The 21,733-nt window shown below is 35.6% G+C and overlaps 1 protein-coding gene across 10 annotated transcripts in view; it reads left to right on the forward strand.

The window, feature by feature from the left end:
* The window catches only part of ZRANB3 (zinc finger RANBP2-type containing 3), a 289,657-nt gene that overhangs the window by 67,313 nt on the left and 200,611 nt on the right, over positions 1–21,733 (forward strand). The gene's annotated exons all lie outside the window — the stretch shown is intronic.

A 21,733-nucleotide genomic window follows, 5' to 3' on the forward strand; every position in this document is an offset into this window, starting at 1 on the left:
TTTTTATTTTGATGTAGCCCTAGTAGTTTACTTTTGCTTTTGTTTTCCCTTGTCTCCATAGACATATCTAAAAAACAGTTGCTACAGCCAGTGTCAGAAATGTTACTGCCTGTGCTATCTTCCAGAATTTTTATGGTTTCAAGTCTCACTTTTAGGTCTTTAATCCATTTTGAATTTATTTTTGTATGTGGTATAAGAAAGTGGTTGATTTTCATTCTTTTGCATATTGCTGTCCAGTTTTCCTAAATACCATTTATTGACGAATCTGTCTTTTTCCCATTGGATATTCTTGCCTCCTTTGTTGAAGATGAATTGACCATAAAATTGTAGGTTTGTTTCTGGGTTTTCTATTCTGTTCCATTGATCTATATGTCTGTTTTTGTGCCAGCACCATACTGTTTTGATTACTACAGCTTTGTAATATAAATTGAAGTCTGGAACTGTGATGTCTCCAGCTCTGCTTTTGTTTTCCAAGATTGTTTTGGCTATTCAGGTCTTTATTTATTTATTTATTTTTTTAATTTTGTGGTTCCATACAAATTTTAGGATTGTTTGTTCTAATTCTGTGAAAAATGCTGTTAGTATTTTGATAGGGATTGCATTAAATGTGTGGATTCTTTTGGGTACTATAGATATTTTAACATTTGTTTTTTCAGTGCATGAATATGGAATGTCTTTCCATTTCTTTGTGTCATCTTCAGTTTTTTTCATGAGTGTTTTATCAAAGCTTTTACTTCTTTGGGTAGGTTTATTCCTCAGTATCTTATTATTTTTGTTGTAATTATAAGTGGGATTGTGTTTTTAATTTTTTTTCTGCTGCTTCATTATTGGTGTATAGAAATGCAACAAATTTCTGTGCATTGATTTATATCCTGCGACTTTACTGAATTTGTTGATTAGTTCTAGCAGTTTTGTGGTGGAGTCTTTTGGGTTTTCTCTATATAATATCATGTCATTTGCAAATAGTGACAGTTTTACTTCTTCTTTACCAATTTGGATGTCTTTGATTTCTTTTTTTGTCTGATTGCTGTGGCTAGAACTTTCAGTACCATGTTGAATAAAAGTGGTGAGAATGGATATTCTTGTCTTGTTCCTGACCTTAAGAGAAGAGCTCTCAGTTTTTCCCCAATGAGGATGATGTTAGCTATGAGTTTTTCATATATGGTCTTTATTACATTGAGATATGTTCCTACTATACATACTTTGTTGAGGGTTTTTATCATGAATGGTTGTTGTGCTTTGTCAGATGCTTTTTCTGCATCTAGTGAAATGATCATGTGGTTCTTATCCTTTCTCTTATTGCTGTGTTGTATCATGTTGATTGATTTGCAAATATTGAACCACCCTTGCAACCCAGGAATAAGTCCCACTTGATCATGGTGAATGTTTTTTTTTTAATGTATTGTTGAATTTGGTTTGCTAGTATTTTGTTGAGGATTTTTGCATCTGTATTCATTAGGGATATTGGCCTATAGTTCTCTTTTTTAGTGGTGTCTGTATCTGGCTTTGGTATGAGAGTAATGCTGGCCTCATAGAATGAACTTGGAATTTTTATTTCCTCTTTTATTTTTTGGAATAGTTTGAGAAGAATAGATACTAACTCTTCTGTAAATGTTTGGTAGAATTTGCCTGTGAAGTCATCAGGTCCTGAAATTTTGTTGAGCACTTTTTGATTACTGATTGAATATCTTTGCTACTTATCAATCTGTTCAAATTTTCTATTTCTTCATGTCTCAGTTTTGTTAGTTTATATGTTTCTAAGAATTTATCCATTTTTTCTAGGTTGTCCAATGTGTGGGCATATAGGTTTTCATAATATTCGCTTGTGATTGTTTGTAATTCTGTGGGGTTGGTTATTTCTCCTCTCTCATTTGTGATTTTATTTATTTGAGTTTTTTCTCTTTTTTCCTTGATAAGTCAGACCAGGGTTTTATCAATTTTACAGATGTTTTCAAAGAACCAGCTGCTGGTTTCATTGATCTGTTCTATTGTTTTTTGTTTTTTGTTTTTTTTGGTTTCTATTTCATTTATTTCTGCTCTAATCTTTATTATTTCCTTCCTTTTGCCAGTTTTAGGTTATGTTTGTTGTTTTTTTCTAGCTGCTTTAGGTATAAGGTTAGGTCGTTTATTTGAGATTTTTCTTGCTTCTTGAGGTAGACCTATATTGCTTTAAACTTCCCTCTTAGAACCACTTTTGCTGTATCCCAGAGGCTTTGGACCATTGTGTTTTTATTTTCCATTGTTTCCATGTACTTTTTTAACTTTTTCTTTGATTTCCTGGTTGACCCATTCATTGTGTAGTAGCGTGTTATTTAACCTCCATGTATTTGTGTTCTTTCCAGATTTTTTCTTGTGGTTGACTTCTAGTTTCATAGTGTTATGGTCAGAAAAGGTGCATGATAAAACTTCAGTCTTCTTAAATTTATTGAGGCTTGTTTTGGGGCCTAATATGTGATATATTTGGAGAATATTCCATGTGCACTTGAAAAGAAGTGTATTCTGCTGTTTTAGGATGGAATGTCCTGAATATATCTGTTATATCCATCAGGTCTAGTGTATCATTCAAAGCAAATACTGTGGAATATTAAAGTCCCCTAGTATTATTGTATTATTATTGATTAGTTACTTTATGTTTGTTATTAATTGTTTTATGTATTTGGATGCTCCCATATGGGGTGTGTAAATATTTATAATTGTTATATCTTCTTGTTGGATTGTTCCCTTTATTATTATAGTGTCTTTCTTTCTCTCTTGATACCATCTTTGTTTTATTTTATTTTATTTTTATTTATTTATTTTTAAAGATTTTATCTGTTTGAGAGAGAGAGCAAGTAAGAGCGAGCATGAGTGGGGGGCAAAGGGGAGAGGGAGAAGCAGACTCCCTGCTGAGAGGGAGCCTGATGTGGGACTTGATCCCAGGACCCCAAGATCATGACCTGAGCTGAAGGCAGACACTTACCCAACTGAGCCACCCAGGCAGCCCCTGTCTTTGTTTTAAAGTATATTTTGTCTGATATAGGTATTGCTACTCCAGCTTTCTTTTGGCATCCATTTGTATGATAGATGTTTCTGCATCCCCTCACTTTCAATCTGCGGGTGTCTTTAGGTCTAAAATGTGTCTCTTGTAGGCAGCATGTAGATGGGTCTTTTTTTTTATTATCCATTTTGACACCCTGTGTCTTTTGATTGGAGTATTTAGTGGAAGTTTGTACCTCTTAATCCCCTTTACTTATTTAACACATTCCGCTATCTGCCCCCCTTTGGCAACCACCAGTTTGTTCCCTGTATTTATGACTCTGGTTTCTATTTTTTTTGTTTTTCATTTTTAAAAAATATTCCACATATAGGTGAAATTATTTGGTATTTGTGTTTTTCTGACTTCTTTGACTTAGTGTGATTACTTCTAGGTTCACCCTTTTGCAAGTGGCAAGATTTCATTTTTTTTGTTTTTTACTGATTATATCACAGAATGATACTTATATCTTTATTTTTTTAATTTTCTTGAAGTATTGTTGACGTACAATGTTATAGTAGTTTCAGTTTTACATTATAGTGATTCAACAGTTCTATACACTGTGCTCACCATGATAAGTGTGGCTATTATCAATCATCACATAACATTATTACAATGTTATTTACTACCTGTGTTGTACTTTTCATTCCTTATTTATTAACTTATTTCTCTTAGCATAATAGTCTCTAGGTCTATCCATGTTGTTGTGAATGGCAAGATTTCATTCCTTTTTTATGACTGAGTAATATTCCACCATACCACATCTTCTTTATACACCCCTCTATTAATGGACACTTAGGTTGCTTTCATATCTTGGCTATGGTACATAATTCTATCATAAACATAGGGGTGTGTATATGTTTACAAATTAGTGTGTTATTTTTTTTTTTAGGTAAATACCCAGTAGTGGAATTATTGGTTCATATGGTATTTTTATTTTTAATTTTTTGAGTAAACTCTATAGTTTTCCCTAGTGGCTGAACCAATTTACATACTCACCAACAGTGCACAGGGGTTCCCATTCTCCACATCTTTGCCTATACTTGTTATTTCTTGTCTTATAGATACTACCCATTCTGACTGGTGTGAGTTGACATCTTGTTGCAGTTTTGATTTGTATTTCCCTGATGAGTAGTGATGTTGAGCATCTTTCTATCTGTTAGCCATCTATATGTCTTCTTTGGAAAAATGTCTATTCATTTGGTACAATGTCTACCCACTTTTTAATTGGATTGTTTTATTTTTGGTATGGACTCATATGTGGTTTTTTAAAATATATTTTGGGGGTGCCTGGGTGGCTCATTTGTCCGACTCTTGGTTTTAGCTCAGGTCACCATCTCAGGGTCATGAGATTGAGCCCCATGTCTATCTCCATGCTTAGCGCAGAGTCTGCTTGACATCTCTCCCTCTCTTTCTGCCCCTCTCCCAGCTTGTGTGCGCATGCTTGCTCTCTTTCTCTCTCAATAAATAAATGAAATCTTCAAATTACATATATATAGATGTTAACCTTGTATCAGATATATGATATGCAAATATTTTCTCCCATTCTGTAGGTTTTCATTTTGTTGATGATTTCCTTTGCTGTACAGAAGCTTTTTAGTTTTATGTAGACCGACTTGTTAATTTTTGCTTTTTTTGCCTTTACACAAGGATACAGATCCAAAAAAATACTGCTAAGACTCATGTCCGAGATTTTACTGCCTATGTTTTCTTTTGGGAGTTTTATGGTTTCAGGTCTTACATTTAGGTTTTAAATACATTTTGAGTTTATTTTTGTAGTATAAGAAAGTGATTCAATTTTAATTTTTTAATATAGCTGTCCACTTTTCCCAACATCATTTATTGAAGAGTCTCTCTTTGTCCCCATTGTTTTTTTTTTTTAAAGATTTATTTATTTATTTTTTAGAGAGAGAGAGAGAGAGCATGGGCATGAGCAGGGGGAGGGGCAGAGGGAGAGGGAGAGAAGCAGACTACCACTGAGTGTAAAGCCCACCCAGGACTCAATCCCATAAACCTAAGATCATGACCTGATCTGAAATCAAGAGTCAGATGCTTAACAGAATGAGCCTCCCCAGCACCCCCCCTGTTGTATATTCTTTAGTCTTTTGTTGTACATTAATTGACCAAATAAGTATGAGTTTATTTCTGGACTCTCTATTATGTTACATTGATCTATCTTTCTGTTTTTGTGCTAATACCATACTGTTTTGATTACTGTAGCTTTGTAGTATAGTTTGAAATCAGGGATTGTGATACCTCTAGCTTTGTTCTTTTTTCTCAAGATAACTTGGGCTATTTGGGGTCTTTTGGGGGTCCATACAAATTTTAGGATTATTTATTGTGGTTCTATGAAAAATGATGCTGGTATTTTGATAGAAATTGCATTGAATCTGTAGATTGCGTAGTATGTACATTTTAACAATATTCTTTTAATTTATGAGCATGGTATATATTTTAACTTATATGTCATCTTCAGTTTCACCTTGGTTAAATTAATTTTTAGGGTTTTTCTTGGTGCTATTGTAATTTGGATTGTTTTAACTTCTTTCTGCTGGCTTGTTATCAGTATAGAGAAATGCGACATATTTCTATATATTAATTTTGTATCCTCGAACTTTATTGAATTTATTTTTTATAAAGATTTTATTTTTATTTATTCATGAGAGACAGAGAGAGAGAGAGGCAGAGGGAGAAGCAGGCTCCCTGTGAATCAGGGAGCCCAGTGCGGGACTTGATCCCAGGATCCTGGGATCACAACCTGAGTTAAAGGCAGATGCCTAACCGAATGAGCCACCCAGGCACCCTATTGAATTTATTTATTAATTCTAATAGTTTTTTTGGTGGATCTTTAGGGTTTCTTATATGTAGTATGTCACTGCAAAGAATGACAGTTTTATTTGTTCCTTATCAATTTGGATGTGTTATTTTTTCTTGTGTGATTTCTGTGTCTAGGACTTACAGTAGTACTATGTTACATAAAAATGGTGACATTTGACATCTTATCTTGTTCTTAATCTTAGAGGAAAAACTTTTAGCTTTTCATCATTGAGTATGATATTAGCCCTGGCTAGGACTTCTTCCAATATAATGTTGAATAGAAGTGGCAAGAGTGGGCATTCCTGTCTCCTTTCTAATCTTGGAGGAAAGGCTTTCAGCTTTTTAACACTGAATATGTTTGCTGTGGGCCTGTCATATATGGCCTTTATGTTGTGGTATGTTTCTCTATACCCACTTTTTTGAGTTTCTATCATGACTCAATGTTAAATTTTGTTAAATGCTTTTGCTCCGTCTATTGAGATGATCATATGATTTTCAGCTTCATTTCATTACTGTGGTTTATCTTGTTGATTGATTTGTGGATATTGAACTGTCCTTGCACCCCTGAATGTATCCCACTTGATTGTGATGCATGATCCTTTTAATGTATTGTTGAATTCAGCTTAATAATATTTTGTTGTGGAATTTCATGTCCAATCCATGCTCATTAGGGATATTGGCTTGTAATCTTTTTTCTTTCTTTCTTTTTTTTTTTTTTAGTAATATCTTTTCTGATTTTGGCAACATGGTAATGCTGGCCTTGTAGAATGAATTTAGAAGAATTCCTTCCTCTTCTATTTTTTTGGAATAGTTTGATAGAGATAGTTATTAACTCTTCTCTAAGTGTTTGGTAGAATTCACCTGGTCCTGGAAGCCATCTGGTTCTGGACTTTTGTTTCTTTGTTTTGGTTTTGTTGTTGTTGTTTTTTTTATAATTAATGCAATTTCATTACTAGTAATTGGTCTCTGATTCTTCCTGATTCAGTTTTGGAAGATTATATGTTTCTAGGAATTTATCCATTTCTTTGAGCTTGTCCAATTTGTTGGCATATAATTTTTTGTAGAAATCTTACAATTTTTTGTTTCAGTGGTTTTGATTGTAACTTCTCCTTTTTCATTTTTGAGTCTTCTTTCTTTTCTCTTTTTCCTTTTCTTTTTTTTTTTTTTTAGCTAGACTTATCTGGTTAAAAGTTTATCAGTTTATCTTTTCAAAGAACCAACTCTTCATTGTATTCATCTTTTCTTACTTTTTAGTCTCTATTTCATTTACTTTCACTCTGATACTGTTATTTCCTACCTTCTACTAACTTTGGACTTTGATTTTTTTTTTTTTACTTCCTTTAGGTGTAGATTAGATTGTTTGAGATTTTAGTTGTTTCTTGACCTGCATCACTATAGATCTGCATCCCTATAAACTTCTCTCTGAGCAATGCTTTTGCTACATCCCAACAATTCCAGAAAATTTTGTTTCCATTTTCATTTGTCTCCAGTTATCTTTTGATTTTCTCTTTGATTTCTTTGTTAACTCATTGTCTGTTTAGTAACATGTTGTTTAGCTTCTGTGCATGTCTGGCTTTTTGTTTTGTTTTCTTCTGGTAACTGATTTCCACTTTCATACCACTGTGGTCAGAAAAGATACTTCGCATGATTCCATCTTCTTAAATTTATTGAGACTTGTTTTGTTGCCTGACATGTGATCTGTCCTGGAGAATGTTACATGCTCACTTGAAAAGAATGTGTATTCTGCTGTTTTGGATAGGATGTTCTGTATAAATCTGTTAAGTTCATCTGGTCTAATGTGACATTCAAAGCCCCTGTTTCCTTTTTATTTTCTGTCTGGATGATCTATCCTTTGATGTAAGGGGTTTAAGTTTTTTAGTACTGTTATATTATTGTCAGTTTCTCCCTTTATGTCTATTAATATGTGTATTATGTATTTAGATGCTCTTATGTTGGGAGCATAGATATTTACAATTGTTATATCCTCTTGTTGGGTTTATCCCTTTATCATTATGTACTGCCCTTCTTTGTCTCTTATTACAGTCTTTGTTTTAAAGTCTGTTTTGTCTAATATATATATTGCTACCCCAGGGTAATTTTTGTTGCCATTTGCATGGAATATTATTTTCCTTCCTTTCACTTTCAGTCTTTATCTGCATTTAGGTCTGAAGTGAGTCTCTGGTAGGAGCATATAAATGGGTCTTTTTTTTTTTTTAATTCGTTCGTTCACTGTGTGTCTTCTCATTAGATCATTTAGTCCATTTACATTTTAAGTAATTATTGATAGATATGTACGTACTGCTATTTTGTTTATTGCCTCCTAATTCTTTTTGTAGTTCTCTGTTCCTTTCTTGTTTTCTTGTACTCTTCCTTTGTGATTTGATGACTTTCTTTAGTGCTGTGCTTGGAGTACTTTTTCTTTTTTGTGTGCGTATCTGTTGTAGATTTTTGATTTGTGATTACTATGATGTTCATATATAACATCTTATAAATACATAGCTATCTACTTTAAGTTCATGGATGCTTAGTTTGAACACATTCTAAAAGTTACGTTTTTATTTCCCCCTTCCTTGCTGTATGTATTTGATGTCATAATTTACATCTTTTTATTTTGTGTATCTCTTAATTAATTATTGTAGGTAAAGCAACTAGTGTAGACATAATTAAAATTACTACTTTTGTCTTTTTACGTTCATTCTAGCTTTATAAATAATTAATTACCTTTAGCATATGTTTCCTTTACCATTGAAATTATTTCTTTTGTAATTTTCTTCTAGTTGTGACTTTTTCTTTTTTTTTAAGATTTATTTATTTATTTTAGAGAGAGAGAGAGAGCACACGCATGAGTGTAGGGAGGGCTGGGCGGAGGGAGATAGAGAATCTCAAGCAGACTCCCCACTGGGCACGGAGCCAGACTCGGGGCTTGATCTCACTACCCGAGCCGAAATCAAGAATTGGACACTTAACCCACTGAGCCACCCAGGTACCCCTAGTTGTGGCTTTTTCTCTTCTGCTTAAAGAAGTCCCTTTAGCATTTATTTTAAGGCTGTGTTAGTGTGATAAACTCCTTTTACTTTTTTCTTTCTAGAAGGCTCTTTATCTCTCCTTTACTTCTGAATGATAACCTTACCAGTAGATTATTCTTGGTTGTGAGTTGTAGCTTGCGAAGTTTCTATGAAAAATCTAGTGATAGATAGCCTTATGCTGGGAGGGGTCTTTCGTGCATAACTAGTTGCTTTTCTCTTGCTGCTCTTAAGATTCTCTATTTTAATTTTTTCACATTTTAATTATTATGTATCTTGGTGGTGATCTCTTTGAATTCATCTTGCTCGGGACTGTCCATGCTTCCCCTCCCTGATTATGTGTTTCCTTCTTCAGATTAGCGAAATTTTCAGCCATTATTTTTTCAAATAAGTTTTCTGCCTCTTTCTCTCTCTTCTTCTGGGAGCCCTATAATGTGAATGTTAGTGTTAGTACTTTATGTTGTTTCAGTGGTCCTTTAACCTGTCCTTATTATTTTTTTGATACATTTTTTTCTTTTTGTTGTTCAGTTTGGATGATCTCCACTAACCTATTTTCCAGATTGCTTATCTATTCTATATCATCTAATCTCCTTTTGAGTCCCTCTAGTGTATTTTTCTTTTTTTTTTAAAGATTTTTTTTTTTTTTTTTTTTTTTTTTATTTTGAGAGAGAGAATGAGAGACAGAGAGCATGAGAGGGAGGAGGGTCAGAGGGAGAAGCAGATTCCCGCCGACCAGGGAGCCCGATGCGGGACTCGATCCCGGGACTCCAGGATCATGACCTGAGCCGAAGGCAGTCGCTTAACCAACTGAGCCACCCAGGCGCCCATCTAGTGTATTTTTCATTTCAGTTATTGAGTTCTTCAGCTCTAATTGGATCTTTTTTATATTTTTACTCTTTTTGTTGAAGTCCTTGGTGAATTCAACCCCTCTTCTCTCAAGTCTGGTGAACTTCTTCATGATCATTACTTTGAATTCTGTTTTTTGTTTTTTTTTTAAAGATTTTATTTATTTATTTGACAGCAAGAGAGGGAACACAAGCAGGGGGAGTGGGAGAGGGAGAAGCAGGCTCCCCACAGAGCAGGGAGCCCAATGTGGGACTCGATCCCAGGACCCTGGGATCATGACCTGAGCCAAAGGCAGACGCTTAACCGACTGAGCCACCCAGGCGCCCTGAATTCTTTATCAGGTAGATTGGTTATCTCCATTTTGTTTAGTTATTTTCTGAGGTTTAGTTTTATTCTTTTATTTGCTACATGTTCCTCTGTCTTTTCTTTTTTGTCTCTCTGTGTTTGTTAGTATGTATTAGCTCAGCTATGTCTCTTTATCTTGAAGTTAGTGGCCTCGTGTAGGAGCACCCTATGGGCCCTAGGAACTCAATTCCCCCTGGTCACCAGAACCAAGTACTCCAGAGTTGTCCCATGTGTGGGCTGCTTACTGCTGCCCTTGTCTTGATGGGTGGGGCTGGCTACTGCTGTAGCTGCTGTGGGCTGGCTCTTGGGTGGGGTTAGCCCCCAAACAGCTGGCTGAGACGCCTTGCTGCAGCTGCTATTGATGTGCTGATGGGTGTGGCCCTTCCCCCTTCCCCAAGGAGTTGCTTTGGCGGGTGCAGAGTCTTGGCCAGGGCTGCCCTGTGGGTGTGGCAGGGTGGTAGACACTTTGAACATTGTTGTTTTGGGGTTTGGTGGCCCCACTGATACTGCCTGCCAGATTTGGTGAGGCAGGAATTCTTTGGAGGCATTCCAGCCAGGGCAGGCTGGTGAGCTGGGTGGGTTCACAGGAGAAGTCCAGCATGGGGACAAGTAGTGTTAACAGGGTAGGGAGAGGGTGCCACAGCTCTCACCCTTCTGCACTGGGCGAGGTAGGCTGAATGAGGGAAGAAAAATGGTACTTACCAGTCCTTCCATTTTGGAGAAGTTCTTCTTGCATACTCCCTAAAATTTAATCTGTCTTACATGTGGCTCAGGCACTTTTCATATCACTCCTTCTCTGCTGTGTCTCAGAATGAGTGATATTGTGTAGTGTCCTTTAAAACAGAGTCAGTTTCCAATAGCCTGCTGGCTCTCCTGGAGTAAAGCCCTGCTGACTTTCACAGCCAGATGTTGTGGGGGCTCCTCTTCCTGGTGCAGATTTCCAGACCAGCAAGGGAGGGTGCCTGATGCGGTGCTCAAGCCCTCGCTCCTCAGGACGCTCATGATATCTTTCCTGCTTATGGGTCACTGTGCAGGGGGTTTGGTTTCTGATTATTCAACTTGAAATTTTAGAGGAAAAAAAGCATTTCCATTTTTATAACCTTTTAAGAGCATTAAAACTCCCCATTTTCATGTATTTGAATGACTATTTTTAAAATTCCTTTAGAAATATTTGAATTCTTATTTTTTATTATGGTCTATTTGGGATTATTTTGACAGTTAAGATCCCAGTTGTGTAATTGAGATTTGCTTAAGTGTATTATTTTAGTATCTTTGATTTCCTGCTAGCTTCATTTTTCTTATTCTAATATTCTCTTGCTACTTTTTTTTAACTCTTAAGAAGACTCTCTGTTCTTTAAAATTACTTGAATATTGTCTTTTCAAAGATTTATAAATAATCTCAGTAGTTGGAATCATATCGACATCTTTATTTCTAGTACCGTGATGGTTTATTTATTAAAAAATTTTTAAGGACAAGTTTATTCAAGTATAATTTACATATAGTAGAATTCACCCTTTTAAAGTTTGCAGTTCAGTGTGTTTGGATAACTTTGTACAATTTTGTAACTACCGCCAAAGTCAAGATAGAGAAGACTTCCATTATCCTAGGCAGCTCCCTTGTACCCTTTTGTGAACAGTCACGTCTTACAAATCTAACTTTTCACAACAACTGATTTGTGTCCCTATAATTTTGTTTATTCTAAACCTTCATATAAATGGAGTCATACAATGTGTAGCATTTTGTGCCTGGCTTCTCTTATTAACATAATACTTCTGAGATTGATCCATTTGTTGAATGTATCATTCCTTTTTTTTTTACTGAGTAGTATTCCATTGTAGGGCTATACCAAAATTTATCTAGCCATTTGCCTGTTGATGGACACTTTGGATTGTTTACAATTTTTCATGGCTATGAGTAAAGCTACTATGGATGTACACACACGGGTCTTTGTGTGGGCATGTTTTTATTTCTCTTGTGTAAATACTAAGGGGTGGGTGGGATTGCTATGACATATAGCAAATTTATGTTTAACTTTATAAGAGACTACTGTGCTGTTTTTTAAAGTGAGTGTATATTTTTGATTTGCACCAGCAATTCCAGTCACTCTGCATCCTTGCAAAGATTTGGCCTTCTAAATCTTTTTAATTTTAGTCATTCTACTAGTTGTGTAATGGTATCCTATTGTGGTTTTAATTTACAGTTCTCAGATGACTAATGATGTTGAGCACATTTTTGTGTGCCTCTTGGCCATCTGTACATCTTTTTGGTGAAATATCTATTCAGATCTTTTGTCCATTTTAATAATTGTATTATTGAACTATAAGTGTTATTTATATATTCTGGATACAAGTCTTTTGCTGGCTAGTACATACATGTTCTCCTAGCCTGTGACTTATCTTAGCAAGTGTCTTTTGAAGAACAGGTGTTAATTTTGATGAAGTCCAATTGATCAGCTTTTCAGTAGTTTGTGCTTTTTGTGTCTTATCTAAGAAAAGACTAATTCAATGTCACAGATTTTTTTCTGTTTTCTTCCACAGATTTATGTATTTTTTTAAGATTTTATTTATTTTAGAGAGAGCATGAGCAGGGAGAGGGGCAAAAGGACAGCAAGAGAGAATCTCAAGCAGTCTCTACACTGAGCACAGAGCCTGACACGGGGCTTGATCTCATGACTCCAAGATCATGACCTGAGCTGAAACCAAGAGTTGGACACTTAACTGATTGAGCTACCTAGACCTCCCCACAAATTTGTATTTTTATCTCTTACATATAGTTCTCTTTTTATTTATACATATTTAATTAAGATGGAATAGGCATAAACCAAAAAGAAAAAAATCAGGATAAAGTGTCACTGCCATTTTGTTTGCAGGGAGGGGTCAGGAAATGGAACAGATTATCTGGGAAACATCCTAAGACCATCCCAAAGTGGCTAGATTACAGAATATGAAGAGTAGGGTGCCTGGGTGGCTCAGTTGGTTAAGCGACTGCCTTCGGCTCAGGTCATGATCCTGGAGTCCCTGGATCGAGTCCCGCATCGGGCTCCCTGCTCAGCAGGGAGTCTGCTTCTCCCTCTGACCAGAATGTTAAGAGTAAATGATAAAACTAGGTATTATTCCACTTAATCTACAAATGAATAAAGGGAGTCAAAAGTTTATCCTATTTGGTATAAAAATTTTTACATTTAATATATAGTGATTCATTTCTCAGAAAGTAATACCGGTAACTTTTAGAAGAAAGAAATTTCCATTACACAATTGACTAGAAAATCTCAAATGCAACTAAGCAGCTATGCTATAGCTCAGTATGTACCATTAAATTGTTCTGGGCTAGTATACATTTCAGTTTAATATGGAACTGCATTTTGGGTTTTAGAAAGGCAGCAATAGTTATATTTTGGCTTTTATTCTAGATGCTTAACAGTTAAGGCGATAGTTTTATGATACATTTCAACTTAAATTTTGTATATTTTTATATATGGTACGAGATAGAGGTTGAGGGTTTTGTTTTGTTCTGTTTTCCATGTCCAGTTACTCTAGTACCCATTTGTTGAGAAGTCTGTCCTTTCTCCATCAAATTATCCTGGTATGTTTGTTGAAAATCAATTGATCATGTATGTGTGGGTGTATTTCTCCACTCTATTCTGTTCTCTTGATTCATATACCAACTCTAGACAAACACCACATTGCTTTGATTATTGTAGTTCTATAATAAGACTTAAAATTGGTTTATTCTTACCATGGGAAAACTAGTATTGAGATGAAATTTTTCCATCTATACTTTCTTCCCATTGGTCCTATGATCCTGTTGGTCCTATTATTCTAGAATGTCCTCTAGAATAAGATTACCTCCTATTTTATATGACAGTCTGTCATCTATATGAGTAAATAAATGTTCACACAGTTTAATTTGGACTAAGCCTCCACAGGCTTGAGATCCTTTAAATTTAGGACATTTTTGTCTTTTTATCAAAAGAGCTTACCACAAATTAGGAACTCAGTAAATATTTGTTGGAATTGAATTGAACTCTCTGTGGAACAATTATTCATTAGTATCCTTAAAGCAGGTTACTTAAATTCAGCATAGCAAAGAAAGCATAGTTCTGGTGACATTAATTTCATTAGGAAACTGTGGTTCTCATAATCAAGAAATAAATCTTTCTGGACAGTTGACTGTTTGCAGCTTTTTTATTTTCCCATTTTAGACATTATCTATTAAGTTACTTTCATATTATGTGCTAGGCACTGGTTGAGCCAATTCATTATGAAAACTCAACTTCCTTTAGTTGGGGAACTTTAAAAATTGTTAATATCAGTATTGTTTATATCCTCGTTTTCTCTTTTTATTCTTTACATATTATTCAGATATTGGATGTCTTGAGTTGATCGTCTAATGTTCTTTTCTCTTTTTTCCTGTTTTCAACTCATCTTTTTGTCCTCTGTTAGAATTCTCTTCAAGTGTATCTTTCTATTCTGTTAAGCTTTTGATCTCTGGTATTATTTTTTAATTTTCAAGAGCTATTTTTTTGTTCTCTGAGTATTTCCTCTTACTAGCATTCTGTTCTTACTTCATGGGTGATATCTCCTCTCTCAGAATTTTTTTTTTTTAAGGTTTTATTTATTTGACAGACACAGAGAGAGAGGGAACACAAGCAGGGGGTAGTGAGAGTGGGAGAAGCAGGCTTCCGGCGGAGCAGGGAGCCCGATGCGGGGCTTGATCCCAGGACTCTGGGATCATGACCTGAGCCGAAGGCAGACGCTTAACTGCTGAGCCACCCAGGCACCCCTCCTCTCTGAGAATATTAATGACAGTTTTTCTTGAGTTATTTTCTCTTTAAATAGTCATGATTTCCTTCAACTTTCTTTCAGTATGTTTTGAATATTATCTGTCTTTAATATTATTAGTTGTTCTTAAATGTCTAGTGATCTTTCTCTGTCTAGTGATATACTCTGCTTCACTCTCTCCAGAAGATATACTCAGACCTTTGATAGGGTGTGGGAGGACATTGTATGAAGTAGGGAATCTGGGAGTTTAACTGTTTCATAAGCTTTTAACAAATCATACTGTTTTCTTCCCTATTTTTACCCTACTTGCAAATGTACCTTATTGTGCCACTTTCTGAGCTCTTTGGGGGTTCCTCAGTGCCAGTCACGCTGCTTTTCAGCTTTATTTTCGCTGAAGTAGGGTTTCACTTTTAGGTCTGCTAAGGTGCTTTTCAGTTGTGCATCTGGTTTCACCTTCTGAAATTTGCTTGCTATTTTCTCCCTCTGTCCTATGGGTGTATGTTTTTTAAAGAAAATTCATTTATTGTCATGTTAAGATGGATTCACTGTGGTGAATAGTACTCTAAAAGTTTCTGGATTATCTGAATAACTACTTTATTCAGTTGTGGGTATATTTGATGCTGTTTTACATTTCAGATTGAATGAGGCATCTTTCCTCCTGCACATACTCAGGCTAAATACTTGTTATTGTGGAACACTGAATGAGTAGAGGTTTTTACAATAGTTGGAATAGAGGAAAGTGAAATAATTGAAATGTCACCTGAAACATAGGAGTGCATGCATGCAGAGCATCATAGTAATAAGAGAATTGATTTTTCTAGCTTCCAAACTTCTAACTTTCATTATCAGTAACTGTGATAGTCAATATGAAATGAAGAACTTCTTTTCTTCTTGAGTATAGCCATGGCCATATACCTATTTGATACAGATTTCAATGAAACCTCAGAGCTGACTTGATCTGTATGCAATACAGGCTACAGTGTTTCCAAATCACTCTTACCTAAAATTGCCCTTGGAATTTGTGGCAGAGCCTGAGATTGTTTTCCCAAATCCCTTCTTACCTTTTCCTTCACAAATATAACCCTGGGCGTGGGGTCTATGTGCCCAGCTGAAACACTTTTTTCTAAACTCCGTTTTGATTAGGAGTGGTTATGTGATACTGTGTGGCCAATGAGACACCAGTAGAAGTCACTGGATGATGATTCTGGGAAACCTTGCTAAAATAGATTTGACTTGTTTGGCAGATGCCCTTTTATCCTCTTCCTTTCTTCCTGCATCAGACATTGATGCCAAACCTGGAACTGTGCCAGTTGTCTTTTGACCTACCTGGAAGGAAAGGACAAGAAGGCTGTAGGTGACTCTGGTACCTGGCCACTGCTCCAGCGTGGACTTACCTAACTCCAAACTTCTTGTTAAGGAAGGGGGTGTGGTGGTAGAAAGGTAGAAAATAATCCTGTCTATTTTAGCCGTTACTGTTTGGCTTTTTATTATGTGCAAGTGGGCTCAAGTGTCTGTCATTGAAGAAGTAAATTGAAAAATATGATAGTAAATTGAGTTGTTTTTATTTTGTGGTTTATTCTTTGTAAATGTGTTCTCATTTTGAAATATTTTCAGATTTTACATATAATTCATTAAATCCAAAACCAGGCAAAAAAGGAATTCATAAATAAAGGTTAGTGTTCTATTATATTCTGATAGAGGCTCTTAATTTGTAATAAATTATTTAACTTATTTATCTGCCTGTCAACATTTAAGTATCACTGATGTACCTGTCTTTATTAACAAAGCCATTTTGATACTATGAATCATTTTTTCTACTTTTAAAATCACTTTAGACTAGATCAAGCAGACCTAACTTACTCCTTGGTTTCTTTTTATATAAACTATATTTTGTTTGTAGCTCTAATATATTCTAATGAATGTTATTATCTAACTAAGCCCTAAAAATCTTCCACTAATTGCTATAGGAATAATCAACTTTTTTGACCTGAAGCTTTATAAACAAGAATAAATAATTGTGTAAAAGCTAGTATGTGATATAATGGCCCAGTGGGAATTATTATACATCCTGAAAACAATAATAATTCTCTCAAAACAGCTGATACTCACCTTTTTTTTTTTAAAGCCATCTAGGTGAATGCAGAGATTTTTTCCTGTTTTGCTCTTATTAGTAAAAGTTATGGGGCAATTTTGTGCTAATGAAGTCAGACTAGTGAAGCACAATATTTTCAAGATATTATCAAGCATTAGGGACTAGTTTAATTTTTTTTAATGCTTATGAACAGAAAAAGCAATTCTTTTTAAAAACTTACTTCGTTTTTGGTATACAAAGGATTTGTTCATATTACCCCACATCTTTTAGGTACCTTTTATGCCCTTTCTGTATGACTCGTGTTTCATAATGGGTAAAAAGAACTAAAAGAAAACAAAACACCAAATACCCTTTTAACTTGGTTTTCTTTTTCTTTTTTTGAGATTTTATTTATTTGAGAGAGAGAGAGAGTACAAGCACTCCACGAGCAGGGGGAGGGGCAGAGGGAGATGGACAAGCAGACTCCCCACTGAGCAGGGAGCCCAATGCGGGGCTGGATCTTAGGACCCCAGGATCATGACCTGAGCCGAAGGCAGACGCTTAACCTACTGAGGCACCCAGGTGCCCCTTAATTTGGTTTTCAAAGTCATAAGAGGTGCAGCAGATGTGAGTTGCTTTACCTAAAGTCTTTCTCCTCTTCCTTCCCTATTAACAAACTCGAGAATTCTTTAAGTACACATTTCCTGTGCTTCTGAACATTGGTGGGTAAGGATGAATTGTCTGGAGCTACTTAGGATGACAGAATAGGAAGATGACATGAGTGGGCTGTGGAATTAACCACCCTGTAACCATCCCACTCCTGAATTTCTTGTTATGAATTATGTGATATATTAATTATTTTTAGTGATTGAACCATTCTGAGTTGAGTTTCTATTCTTGCATTGCATCCTAAAGGAAACATTGTTTATAAAACCAGTTTTTAAAGTCAGTCACATTTCCTTCTTTTTTTTTTTTTAAGATTTATTTATTTGACAGAGAGAGACAGCGAGAGAGAGAAAACAAGCAGGGGAGTGGGAGAGGGAGAAGCAGGCTTCCCATGGAGCAGGGAGCCCGATGTGGGGCTCAATCCCAGGACCCTGGGATCATGACCTGAGCCGAAGGCAGACGCTTAATGACTGAGCCACCCAGGCACCCCTCCTTATGTTTTTAATGCCTAAACTTGAAGCTCCTGTCCTCTCTAACTCCCCTATATCCATTGCCAGTATTTAGTTACTGACAGTGAGCATAGTTATTTGTTGAACAGAACTTATCACCAGCAAAACAACAATAAAGTTTTTTCCATTTACAAAGTACTCTCTTACCTCATTTGATCACAGCTCAGCCTACTTTCCTTAGTCATTTCATAAAATAGATGAGACAAAGAAGCTGGATATAGAGGTCTAGGATATATTTAATCATATACTTGTAAATAAAAGCACTGCTTTAAGCTTTTACAGAAATGGGGCAGACTGATTTGACATGCAACCAAAATAAATACTGTTGTTTTGTAATTTTAATTTTAAACAGAAATTTCTGGCCCAAGGGTAAGAATCACAGACTGTTACATGCTATATGGTGCACTTCCGGGATTTTACACAAGATCAGGAAAGGTTAAATCTAATGTTATTAGATATATATGTGTGTATATATATAATAATACTTATATATACACACAAACAGAATATTTCTAAAAGGCTACACAAGAAATTGGTAACTTTATCATCTTCAAAGCAGCTAATATCTGGGACACCCTTGACGAATAGAGATTGGAGAGAGACTTTCCACTTTTGTACCTCTTGAATCGTGTACATGTGGATATATCCCCTGTTCAAAAAATAAATAATATTAAAGCTAAACAAAATAAAGTCCATTTTATTATGTTGAACTTTTATAGTTATGGGGGAAGTATTTTGAGACTTTGCTCTGGCTGGAAAAAGTATTATGATTTGATCTTCTGAACCCATGGTCCCTGTAGCTTTGTCTTTGGGGAGAGTGTGTGGGGTTTATTAAAGTTACAGTTAGTTAGCACTGGTCAGTTATACACATATACAAAGGGTAGTATGAGATATAATATGGTTTAGTATATAAATGGTTGATTCTTCCTAAAGGACAGATTGCATATAAATACCTAGAAGGTTAATATTTTCCTAGAGGAAATAGCCCACTTCTGAGGCCAAAGCATGCATGGTAATTGACTAAGCAGATCCTGTGTTCAGGTACCAAGTCCTGATTTCTGCACTTATGATTCCAAACATCTTACATATGTTCATTTTACATGTGTTCACCTCGCTGAATTATCAGTGTTACCAAAATATTCTCTTGTTGTTCTCTTGCTGCAGTGTTACCAAAATATTCTTTTGCTGTTTTCTTTTTAGACATGATATATTCAAGAAATATGGATGTTATTTATTAAAAAGGTGGGTTTTTTTAATAGAAAGAAATTGGAGAAAAGGTTTGAGTTAAATACAAATTGTTCAGTTCTGTGAGTCTTAGATTAGAAATTTAGCTGGTGGGTAAAATGATTCTCAGAAAAGTATAATGCTGTTTAGGGTTTTCTCTTCTAACTGTATGAAAATTTGAGTTAAAAATAGCAAACACTGAGCATGTGCATCCAAAGATATGGCTGCTGCAAACACTGGAATATATATGTCTTGATACTGTAAGTGGAAGATTAATGTAAGGAGCCTCAAGGTTTTGGGAACAACTCAGTGAAATGAAAAGTTGCTTTTTGATGTCTGCAGCCAAGCTGGATAAATTATAATTCAAGCAATTAACATGAATTTGGAACAAAGAATATTACTTATTTTTTGTAACATTGGAAAACTGAACTGCTTGTAAAATTCAGATAGAATTATATAGCTGTTGGCACATCAAACCAGGCTTGGCAAATACAATGGATATTCCTTTAAAGAAGGAAGTTTTCTTTTTAGCTGTAGGTTAAAGTCTCTGTAACTCACATTGTGTTTGCCATTTCCCAATGGGAAAAAAGGGTATTTTTATTTCTATGAATAACTGTGGTTATGGGTATAGTCTTTTGATTACAAAGTAGAATTTAGCTTCATCAAATGTGGTATAAAATTTCTCTGAAGTAAGAAATTGTATTGGCCATATTTTCCCTTTTTAAATTATGGTAGCACGGTTAGGTCTTCATCAGTCAGCTTCCTTGTTTTCTTTCACAGTATTAACTCCTTGCCCACTCTTAAGGTTTCCAACATGTTCTGTAGCTACTGCTCTATTTTTAATCTTTTTTTTTTCTTTTGCTACTAAAGTTTCTTTTTAATTACTCTGTATCTGTTGACTCCCTTTTTTGCTGCCCACCATCTTCTTAACCACTTTTGCATAATGCTTACAAGTAAGCTCCTGGTAACTTTTATGATGGCCTTTTAGCCCTCATCCTTTGCAACATCTTTGTGGTATTTGGATACTGTTAACCCATTTACTTTCTTGTGAATGTATTTCCCCTGGGCTTCTTAGACCCTGATCCGTGTTTTCTTTGAACACTTCTCTTCCTTCCCTTTTTTTTTCCTAAATGAGACTGTTTCCCAAGGGTCTAGCCATGAAAAATTCCTCTCCATCTTTTTACAATTTCCACATGAGAACCCCATTCATTTATGTTTCTTCTATGATCATCTCATGCATAGCTACTTTCTCATTTTTATTTATTGTCTTGACTTGATTCTTTAGTTCCTAATTCACACTTCTACCTGCCTGCTAGATATTTCACTCATAGGATCAGTAAGGTGTTTATTGGGCTATTTTTACTATTCTATGTTTATAAAAAAGTCTTCTCCCAGGCGTCTGGGTGGCTCAGTTAGTTATGCGACTGCAGCTGATCCCAGGGTCCTGGGATCAAGTCCCACACTGGGCTCCTTGCTCAATGGAGAGCCTGCTTCTCCTTCTCCCTCTGCCTGCCTCTCTGCCTACTTGTGCTCTCTCTCTCTCTCTCTATCAAATAAATAAATAAAATCTTAAAAAAATAAAAATAAATAATGATGATGAACATTTTTTCATGTGTCTGTTAGCCATTTGTATGTCATCTTTGGAGAAGTGTCTGTTCATGTCTTCTGCCCATTTTTCAACTTGATTATTTGTTTTTTGGGTGTCGAGTTTGAGAAGTTCTTTATAGATCATGGATACCAGCCCTTTATCTGTAGTGTCATTTGCAAATATCTTCTCCTATTCTGTGTTCATCATCATTAGCCATCAGGGAAATGCAAATTAAAACCACCCTGAGATACTACCTTATACCAGTTGGAATGGCAAAAATTGACAAGGCAAGAAACAACAAATGTTGGAGAGGTTGTGGAGAAAGGGGAGCCCTCTTACACTGTTGGTGGGAATGCAAGTTGGTACAGCCACTTTGGAAAACAGTGTGGAGGTACCTCAGAAAATTAAAAATAGAGCTACCCTATGACCAGGCAATTGCACTACTGGGTTTTTACCCCAAAGACACAGATATAGTGAAAAGAAGGGCCATATGAACCCCAATGTTCATAGCAGCAATGTCCGCAATAGCCAAACTGTGGAAAGAGCCGAGATGCCCTTCAACAGGCGAATGGATAAAGAAGATGTGGTCCATATATACAATGGAATATTATTCAGCCATCAGAAAGGATGAATACCCAACTTTTACATCAACATGGATGGGACTGAAGGAGATTATGCTAAGTGAAATAAGTCAAGCAGAGAAAGCCAATTATCATATGGTTTCACTTATTTGTGGAACATAAGGAATAACATGGAGGACATTAAGAGAAGGAAGGGAAAAATGGGCGAGGGGAATTGGAGGGAGAGATGAACCATGAGAGACTATGGACCTGAGAAACAAACAGGGTT

This window comes from Leptonychotes weddellii, chromosome 3 (assembly GCF_054177405.1).
Source record: "Leptonychotes weddellii isolate Sample4059 chromosome 3, ASM5417740v2, whole genome shotgun sequence".
In the NCBI taxonomy this organism is placed as follows: Eukaryota; Metazoa; Chordata; class Mammalia; order Carnivora; family Phocidae; genus Leptonychotes; species Leptonychotes weddellii.